This window comes from Ictidomys tridecemlineatus, chromosome 13 (genome assembly GCF_052094955.1).
Source record: "Ictidomys tridecemlineatus isolate mIctTri1 chromosome 13, mIctTri1.hap1, whole genome shotgun sequence".
Taxonomy (NCBI): Eukaryota; Metazoa; Chordata; class Mammalia; order Rodentia; family Sciuridae; genus Ictidomys; species Ictidomys tridecemlineatus.
The window spans coordinates 73,452,806-73,463,918 of NC_135489.1; the positions used below are offsets into that span (position 1 = coordinate 73,452,806).

General features: G+C 32.5%; 2 pseudogenes; both read right to left on the reverse strand.

The window, feature by feature from the left end:
• Window positions 1-509: 509 nt before the first annotated feature.
• On the reverse strand, window positions 510-1,337 carry LOC144369912 (grpE protein homolog 1, mitochondrial pseudogene; annotated as a pseudogene).
• Window positions 1,338-9,688: 8,351 nt separating this feature from the next.
• On the reverse strand, window positions 9,689-10,696 carry LOC144370171 (complement component 1 Q subcomponent-binding protein, mitochondrial pseudogene; annotated as a pseudogene).
• Between the last annotated feature and the right edge of the window lie 417 nt (window positions 10,697-11,113).

Below are 11,113 nucleotides of genomic sequence, written 5' to 3' on the forward strand. Positions count from 1 at the left end.
GTCCAGGAAGGCTTTCTGAATACTATTATGTCATGTTTACCCTACTTCTCTCAGCAAGTACCAGTTCATCCTATTTTGTTTTCTCAAATATTCAAAGATTTTATCTTTATTTCACTATCTCTCATTAACATTACCTTTGTTCTTCTTTGGAACACCTGCCTGTGTTCCAAGTCCTTTTGGTATATAAAATGCCATTGATAAAGCTATTTTACTGTATAGATCTGGACACAGAAAATAGAGGATTCTGAAAACATACTCAATAATGAAAAGCAATTCTAACAGATTTTCTTAATTTTGCTTCAGATAAACATGAGAGTACCATGGCCTATTTCCCTCACTGTTTTGTATGTTATAGAAACATTTCAAAGAAGGACTGAAGGAACAAATTCATATGCTTGGCATTCCTAAATCTCAGATTAAATAGCAGATCATTTTATACAGAATAATTATTATATGTTTATTCTTTTTCAAACTATTTCCTGGAAGTTATTCACAATTATCCTGCTAAATTAAGCTTCTCAGTATGTGTCATATCTTGAATTTTGTCACCAGGTGATCTTCAGAGATGTGTCTTTCTTTGATTGGATTTTACATTTGCTTTACCATTTTATGGTTTAAATGCCTGGATATAGCAAAAATTAGGAAAAGATAGACCGCCTTTCAAGAGTTACAGCAAGTGACTTAAAAGCCAAAGACCCTGAGGTAGGCAGTTATGCTTCCTTCACCACCCCACCAGGACAGGCCTGAGGGTGCGCCCATGCAGCTTGTACCCCACCTTGCTAACCAGCACCATCGTGCTGGCTCCTCGCCGTTTACTGGTGTGTGGAACAGTGCCTCATGTTCATAAGAGTCGAACTTGGCTCCAAGGGGGTTCAGCTTGAGCAAGCCGTGCTTTGTGAACACCTTTTGGATCTGCACCTCGGTCAGTACCAGCCCCTTATATAAGGCTTTTCAGGTGAGGATTTTCATCTGTAATCTCTTTGGAACACTCTGTGTTTCTTTCTCCAGAATGTCCACAACCTCCAGCAAGTCTTTGCAGAAGCCCTGGATGCCATATAATTTTGCCTCTTCCACCAGTTTTTGGCTCCTCTGTCTAAAGTTCTCAGTATCTGCCAAAGCTCTTTTGTATTTTTCCATCGTGTCAGCTGCTATTCCAACTTGACCTTCTCTTCCAAGGATGCTCTGTCTTCTGCTCATTGTGACCCACATTCTCTTCCAGGCTGTGGGCATTGTTCTTTTGTTTTGGAGCTGTGCACAACAAACAAGGAGAGGGCCTCAGAGACAATGCCAAAGCTGGGATATTGTGCTGCACCAGCCTCACACACCGAGCCACCATGACTGCCGCTGTGGCCTCCATCATGCACATACCGGCCAGATTTCTTCTTAAAAATACAGAAAAGATAAACAATCAAAAGAAGGAAACAAAAATACAATCACAAATCTTAAAATATTAGTATATTTTTTCAAAACACCACTTATGCTAAATTCTTTTCCATAATATAGATTTCTGTTTATTCTTGCCTCAGCACTTTTGCTATTGCACGTTTATAATGTGTCAATAACTAAAATTCAGATATCCATGCTACTCTACCTACTTCCCCTCCCCACTGCCCTTTGCTTTAAATTGCATTATATCTCTATAAGACTCTTGGAAAGAACTTTGTATCTATCACACCAACACAGGAAAAATTTCTGCCTGTGAGTTTTCTGTTGCTTCAACTTCCCTTAAAAAAAAAAAAACAGATTATACAAACCTTCTTCTGGGAGAAGCACCCACCATGTTTTTTTTTATCTGTTTGCTCACTTGTTTATTGTGATCTGTGCATCTTGTTAAGTGACACTCCCCTATCCCACCTATCTAGGAGCTATTAGTGGGAGCCTGCACAGAAAGGAGAAATAAGCTTCCTTAACCTAGAAATAAAGAACAAAGAAAGGGAAGGAATTGATAAAGGCAGGAAGAGAGGAAAAAAATAGGGTGGGAAGGAGGGAGGCAGGAAGAAAGAGGGATTTCTTCTAATATAGTCCCCTTTCCAGTTTTAGATTTTCACCACACCCCACCTCACCACCAGCCCATATAACTTCACCAAAGAATCTTTGTAGCCTAAAAAGAGCCTTAGTCTGACAGATGGCAGCAGAATGGTCTCTGAAATGGTAGCTGTACTAATAAGAGAAAACAAGAAGGCTTTCATTCTGCATTGCCTGCATGCTGACTCCACTCTAGTTTGATCAAAAATTACAATGATACTTAAAGTCTTTGTCACCACATTAAAATGCACAAAATTCTGTTTTCTAAGGTTATCAGTGTTGGTAAAATGTGATGCATAAATTGCAAAATTAAATTATTTATCTCTCAAGAGCTTATGAAGAAATTATATAGATTTTTTTGTTGTTGTTGTTTAGAGTTTTGGATTGGAAAAAAAGAAGTATTATCCTGATGAAAAAATTCTAAGATCTAATACTTCCTTTCTGTTAAGAAATTATCAAAAGCCTGAAAATAAGATAAAGGCCATATGTCTGTTGTTATTGTATTTTTTCCTCATTTTTTAATTGGTGCATTATAGTTGTACATATGTACATGGACATACAACTTTAAATGTCTTACTGAGCATTGTTTGACAGACACATTCAAAAATTCAGTTCTGTTAGGGATGTATTTCTGTCACACTTAGTATTTACTGTTTGATTAGGACCTAATTCTGGGAACATATTAAGTTATATTTTTTTTCACTAAAGGTTCATATTTTTCTCTCTGAAAAAAGATTGTTTTATTGCTCTATATTATATTAATCAAATTTGTCTCTAACTTACAACTTAATTCAGCATCTTTTTGAGATGGATGATAAAACTACTGTTTATAAAGTTCTCACACCATTGTATCATTTTGCCAGTGTTCATTTTAATAACTAAAAGTCTTTGACATATTTTCAATTTTTTAATATTTATTTTTTAGTTGTATTTGGACACAATACCTTTATTTTATTTATTTATTTTTATGTGATGCTGAGGATTGAGCCCAGGGCCTTGCATGTGCTAGGCAAGCATTCTACCACTAAGCCACAACCTCAGCACATATTTTCATTTTTTATGTGTGTGAGATTCACATTTTAAATTTTTGAAATCATATTTTATTTTTAAATATATTTTATCTTTCATATATGTCTACATGCACAAAATGACTAAATGAGGTTATTCAAGCAGTATTAATAAAATAATTCTATGTTGGTTTTAATTTAAAAGTGTATACATGTATGCATATATGTACATGTATATTTATATGTTAAGAAGATTAATACCTTTTAGAAAAAACCTACACAACAATTAATGTCTGAAATGAATTTGCTGAAAAAATATTAAAGAAAATAAAATATATAGTTATATATTGTATCTTATTCTGGAATAAATAATGTATAGAAACATTTTTCTGAAAAACTAAAACTTGGAATCTAGCTTTTGAGTTTAAGGCCTGGAAAATTATTTTAAAATTTTGTTCCCTCAGAGTATATGCAACAATTCTTTATCAATTTTTAATTCATAATTTCAATACTTAGAAATAAAGTAGTTAAAAAAATATTTTATAATAGTAGTCATTCACCATGTAAAAATGTGGTTTCTGATTATTTCTGGCTTTTAAAATGTTACTGTGACATCATTGGATAATCTTAAGGGGTAGTTTAATTCTCTTTGAATGTATGGACCTCAGTAACAGATCTAATATTTTATATCTAATATTTCAAATATAAATTTATTTTTATAGCCCTCTTAGTTCCATATCAGAGTCTTAGAAAAATTTTTATTTAAAGAAAGTTATTAACAAGTAATCTTAGTTTGAGATTTTTTAACATTAATAGAGAATAAAAAAGGTCTTAGGATGTGTATTTCTTATTTATTCCATTGTGTCAGTTATCATCAAATATCCCAATAATCAAAGTTCTGTTGGCATGGAAACTGGTAGAAATGTACTGGTCAATTGTATTGGCCTTTATCAGTTTTCCCTACACACAATAAAATTTTTCAGCATTTGCTTTGTTCAGAATTTTTCTAGTTTATGGCAGTATGTTATTTAAAATGTAACTTGATCCACATGTGAAATATTAGCCAAATAGATTTTAATAAGAGGTATGAACTTCAAATTTGGTATGCATATTTTATAAAAACAAGAGTTATGTTGATGTTGTAGTAGTGGATTATGGCTATGATGACAAGGTTGGAGAACCTGATTCTAGACCAGCACTGTCTAATATGGTAGACACTGGCCACGTGTGAATATATGTATGCAAGACAAATTAATTAAAATTAAATAAAATTCAAAATATAGTTCTCTATGGTACTAGCTACATTTCTAATGCTCAATATCCTTATATTGTTTCTGGGTATGATATTAGACAATGCAGTTATAGAAGATTTTATTCACTATGGAAATTTCCATTGCACAGTTCAGGTCTAGACTTGTGACATGTAATATGCTTCTTTCTCTTTTCAAATGTTAAAGATAAATTTGTTCTGATCTATCTTAAACAGTATGAGATTGGACAAATATAAGAATGCAAACTACAGATTCTTACTTTATTGAGCATGGAATTACTGTCTGAATTACACATTTATCTCTATATTAAGTACACAAAAATCATCTACTTATTCCTAGATTAAAATGTATAGAATAAAATTCATTCATTCATAAAACTTCTTAAAATTGTTTCAATTTTGAATAACATTTTAATATTAATTAAAATTAATAAATATTCAATAAAAGAGATACTCACAGAAAATACATTTTAGATTAATTCAGAATTCACTTATTACCAACCCCCCAAAATTAGAATATGGATAATTTATCCCATGATATCTTATTTTTTGCAGACTGCACACATTTTTTTCTAATTTCCTTTAATATATGAATAATTTCCATTTCTGGACAAAATGTGGTTGTCCTTACTTAACTAATGACTAAACATACCCATCCCCAGGAATCTAACTGCAAGAATGAAAGTTAAAATCAGCTGTTGCTCCAGGCATCTTTTTACCTATCCATTCTAATCATAGTCAGGTGAATTAAACTGATAATAATTGCCATAAAGTAACTTAATTTAAAACATTTCTGATATTTAGACAAAGGAAAAATAAATTATCTATTATTTTCCATATAGGCATTTCACATGACATCACTCCTGAAACTTAATCATGTTTTAATCCTTTTGTAAATCGAGTTATGTTTCATTCATTTTAATGGAAAGAAAGTAGAAACCCCATAGAATGTGTGAAGAAAGCATCTTTTGTATAAATTTATGGACTTAATGTTTGACATTTAATAACAGGGATTTGCATTAAAAGTAATACAACTTTCTGAAAAATTGTTTTTAAGCAGTCAACACAAAGTTCTGTGCCACTTGATTGAAAAACCATGGGAAGACAGAGAAGTTACTGATATGCTTTCATAAAAGAGGTAAGCCTACATTATATGTGCAGGCAAAGTTAACTTGGGTACTGAGCTTGAGACTCTGATTATATAAATGCTGTTTTAGGAAATAAGATACATGATGAAATGAAAACAAATCATCTAAATCCCATAGGTATCTCATATACACATGATCTCTCATATTAAGAGAGCTTAATCAAATAATATTAAAGCCAAGTATTTTAAAAAATGAAAAATAGAAACCAAAATTATAATATATTTTTTTCATTAAATTATACCCACTTAAAAAACTGCTTCACATTTCAAGTGACAGATGAAATAGTGTAAGTTCATAATAATGTCTAATTACAGTAATCAAAAAATTAAGTTCTAAGTCTGAGAAAATGATTTTATTTCTTTAAAACGCATCAACTCCCATCATCTTGTGTTAAATGCACTGTAATTTTTAACCATCTGTTTGAAACAAAACAAAAATATATGACCTGGAAAGATTTAGTGCTGGTATAAAAGACTGGTTAACTATCAGAAGTTAATTATCAATATAATTAACTACATTACACGACTGAAGGAGAAAATAGAAATGTGTTATCATTTCAGAAGATATTTGGAAAAAGCATATGATATAATAGACACTAAATTTAATTTAAAAAATAAAATCTTGGTAAACAAGAAATAGAAGGATATCATTCTAACCTTATGAAATATATTTAGAAAAAATCATATGGAAAATATCACATGAATAGTAGTGACATTTGGTTGTAGTACTATCAAAGCAAGAGTAAGATAATTGTGACTGTTAGGTCAAACATTGTACTGGAGATCCTTGCAATAAGACAAGATAAGGAATAAGGGCACAAGAATAAGAACAAAAAAGACAAAATCAAAAAGGTTTTCTTTAGTAGCAAGAAAGGAGAGCAAATTTCTAGGACAAAAGACCAAAAATTAATAGCTTCCCAGTACACAGTGGAAACTAGTTAGAAAATACTATTGTAACAGCAGGAAGTAAAAAACAACAACAACAAACATCAAGCAGGACTTTTGTTGTTGTGAAGGTTACAAACATTGTTGAATGACATATAAGAAAACCTGATTAAATGTTAACATGCCCTAAGTTCACCAATGGGGGGACTCAATATTATAATTAATTATCCATTAACTGTTGTGGAAATTAAGGCAATTCAAATTAAAATCCCACAGGATTTTATATGCAACCAGATAGCACTTGACCAAATTAATAACTGTCACATGGAAGAAAAGAAAATGTAAGCACCTACCTCATAACAAAATTAAATTTCCAGTGCTTCAAGAATCTAAAATGTGAAAATTCTTAGAAGATCTCATGAAAAGGATAAAATTTTAAACTTCAGATATCATAATCATAACAGAAATATTAATACATATCTTCACCTATACTTCTCAATAACTTTTGTAGCCAGGCATTTAAAATTACAGAATCAATTGGAAAAGTAAAAAAAAATACGTTGATGGTGAGTAGTATCTCTAATCAGAAGATTTCTATTCATTGAGAATTAGTTTAATAGGATATTCAAGCACCTAGTATCTTTATTAGTATCTATATTTTCTACACAGAGCCTGGCATGAAAAGCATAATATATGTCCTCTAAAAATTAAATATCTCTTTCTTCCCATGATATTAAATCTGCATATGTCTGTCAAGGCACTCCTATCCATTGGACACTTACTATTTTCAAAACAATGTAAACAACCCCAGAACACAAAAGTAATCTTTCACAAAAATGGGCATGAATCAGTCAACTGTGCTTTCTCACAGAAAACAATTACTTTTTTGAAGAGCATTAGGTTACAGATGAAGCATCCCTGTATCATTTTGCGGAAAGAATTATAAACATGGTCAAACTGAACATCCACAGAATATGACATTTCTTTGCATTGTTGTTTTAAGACAAACAAGGAAAACATTTTAAGTATGTTGTATGTTCACAAAATGATGCTAACATTGTAATCCTGCCTCAGAATTTCCATAGTTTAACAATCACCCTAAGAGAAATATATTTAAATCACATGAGCACACAATTCACAAACATGAAATACTAATGGTTAACAAAAATGGTAGGTTAAACTTCATCAGTATTCCAGAATATGCAAATTAAAACAAAGACTCTAAACCTATAAAATGATCAGAGCAGAGCAGAAGACATTCTTTGAAGTTTCTAGTGCAGACATATATTAAGTCCCTACTGTCTACATGGAATGTTCATCAAAATGGATATTTGAAAAGAAAATTTAAAATCATCTAATGGACAAATCTTTTATTTTTATTTTTTATGGCAAATGTCATGATTTTATACTACATCCATGTCCTGGTAGATGGGCTACAGCGAGAGTGCTCTGTTAATACAGTTCAAATATATTTTCTAAAAAAATAGTTATGTAGAAGTTTAATTTGTTAGAGATTCTTTAAATAATGGTACGTTCTTAAAATTTGCTATAGCAAATTAACTTGTCACATAGGAAATGGAAGATCACCTCTTAAATTGTATTTGAGTTCAAAGCCCAAATAATCTCCCAATGCCCAGAACTAAATCTTCACAAATCCACTGTATCCAGTACTTTGGTACTTAAAAAATGAGGAGTTGTCCCGGTAAAATATAAAATGTACATTTCATTTTCTTTGGTTCAATCATTGCAAACCCCAATTCATGTTATATAGAAAGGCAGATCAGGTCAAATTTTACTGGGAAGGAATGGGAAACTAAATTTTGGTGCTTTTTGAAATTATTAGTTTCAAAAATACAGAGAAACATAACTTTTCTTAGTAGATGCTGTGTATGCCAACTAATGCATTGGCACTTTAGCTTCTAGCTCACACCAAATAAATGAATCAAAGAAAAGTAAAAATGCAAAAGTATATGAACAATATCTTTACCTTTTTTTGTATTTAGTTGCCAATTGGTTTCTCAGTGCAACATTTTGCTTGCCACCATTTCCTTACAGAGGTTAAGTCTAACAATATATTCTAATAACATAATTTCAATAAGAAAATGGTCTCTTGAGCTAGTGTTTAAAGTATTATACAAATGTTTTAAGATCCCATGTTAATATAATTATCACATCTGAAAGTTACTACCAGTGCTTTGGTATACAAAAAGAGAAACAAAACAAAACAAAAAAGCCAGTAATGGTTTTACAATACTACAAAACAGGTGGGTTAATCAGTGTACTCACTCATTCATGCTTTCCACCACCCATCCCCCAAGAAAATAAAATACATATTTTTCATACTTTAAATTTTTTTAAATTTTTGCTACCTAGATCCAATTTATTCTGCACTGGATTTGCAAAACAGTTTTTTTTTAATTATCTCATTGCTTCTTCATTTATTTATTTATGTTTTTATTGGTTGTTCAAAACATTACAAAGTTCATGACATATCATCTTTCATACCTTTGATTCAAGTGGGTTATGAACTCCCATTTTTACCCCAAATACAAGTTGCAGAATACTCACAATTTTTTAAAAAATCAAGAAAAATGTTTTCTTCAAAGAATTTTTCCCCCTCCATTTTTTTTTTGCTCTGAAAAAAGAGAATTATTTGTTAGCAGCAGCATTTGCTGAATGAAACATTTCTTGAGATAAAGTTGCATGGCAGGTGGAGAAGAAATTTTGCCACCTGTTTGCATAGTCATTTGAATTTGACTGCTAAATCTTTCAAAGTATTTCCTTCCACCCTTAAGAAATTAATTAAAAACTGGAGATGGTAGAAATAATTTTCATTGTTTTCCAGATATATTCAAATTATGCATACAACATTGAATTCTAAAGATATTAATAACTTTTCTACTGTCCTTCATCACCCCTCCCAAACAAAACTTGAATGTTAGACCACAAGAATTTTTGCAAAAACACACACAGGCTCATCTTCTGTTATGAAGAATTAGGAGAATATTTTAAATAAAAATCAGACTTAGAATTTCCAACTCCTGAAATGAATTAACATCTATAAAATAAACTTGTCTTGTTTATTGAAAAAAATGGGGAAAAAACCTTTAAATCTTTGAGCATTGAAAGATCTGTCCTCCAACTAAAGTGTAAAATGTTATCAGGTATCTTTATATGAAGAAATTACAAATATCATACAAACCTCTTTTTTTGGAGATAAAATAATTTTATTGTCCATCATTATGTTATACAAAAATCTAGAAATAATAGGTTTGTACAGGAAAACTACCAAATGAATAGTAAATGAGAGCATGATAGCAATAATTTAAATGTGCTTATTCTGCCCCACCCCCATGATGTTAGGATGACATCCAATTCAAAGCACACCGTCTGGTGTAAGGGTAGTTTTTGTTCACTGGTCAAAGCTCACCATAATATTAAGGCCTTCAAGTGTCTCTGATTGCTCTAGTGGCTCTTGACAAAACTTTTGAGGTCTTCAAGAAAATTAATGTACTCCTGGTGCCAGGGCTGTGCTGAGTTCCACCACCTCATCTGCAAAAGTGTTGTCCACCCCTCGGTCTGCAAGGAAATCCATTAGGTGGTCATACAAGGCTCAGTCTAAGGAATCTGTGTTCAGAGTGTAAATAGTCTTTTCATTCAGACTCGCCAGTGGTTTGAAAGTTAACTTCCTTAATAGAGAAGATGTCATTCTAGGCTTCCTCTTCTTGTCCAATCTCATCCTCTGGATACTGACAGTCTAGTACAAGAGCTTTCTAGCTATCGCTCTCTGTAATTTCAACCACACAACTGGGAGTGGATCAGTTTAGGCTCCTGTTCTTCAACCTTCTGCCCTTCTGAGGCCTCTTCCTCACCATCAAATGTTGTTGGGATTCTATTGTTAATGTTGAAAGTAATCTTTTCCCCAGCAACTTTCTGCACTGATTTAGCTTCTGTCCCGTTCACTCCAGATATCTTGGGAATGGATTTATGCTTCTGGATTTTCTTTTCTTCCTTAATTTCATTTGTCAGGAATTCGACAAAAGCTTTATCTCCTTCCATGCGCAGCATGCGGTAGCCAGAGCCAAGGGCCCAGAAGGCTGCAAGAGGCCTGGCTGCTGCTCCAACCTGGCTCACACAAAGATCAGTCTTTAGGGCCCAATGCTTGGCCCCAGGTGCCCACTGCAGCAGTTGCCAGAGTCAAGAGCTGGGCGTGACAGCACAGAGGAAGGCTATGGCGGCACCGGGGGCTCTGGGAAGGCAGCACAGCAGAGGAAGCATCCCAAAATTGGTGGCACAAGTGTGGGAGCTGCAAAGGACAACCCCAGACAAGGCCTGAACCTCTTTCAAGAAGGCATAAATTACTTGTTGCTTAAGATGCTATAAAAAAAGTATCTCCTTAATGTGGTGTTTGCCTATAAGGATTCCAGAGAGACAAAGTTTTAGATGGTTATTTGTATTTTTAATGACATAAGTATAATTAGATATCTATCTGTGTGAAATGATTTCATTAATGGAAACCTGTACCATAGGTGATATTTTATAAAATACCTGCTATCTTCCCAAAACTTTCTTTTCTGATGTAGCTATACCAGAGTCCACCAAAGATCAAGATGGTAGGATTATACTAGAAGATGATTTTCCAGAGTAGCTATTGCACATACTTCTTATGTGTCTGTCAAATTTAAAATTGAATCACACTAATTAATAGCTCATGTTTATTTTAATATAAGAATAAGATCATTTACCCAGCACCTGCTATGTACCAGGCATTGTGCCAGG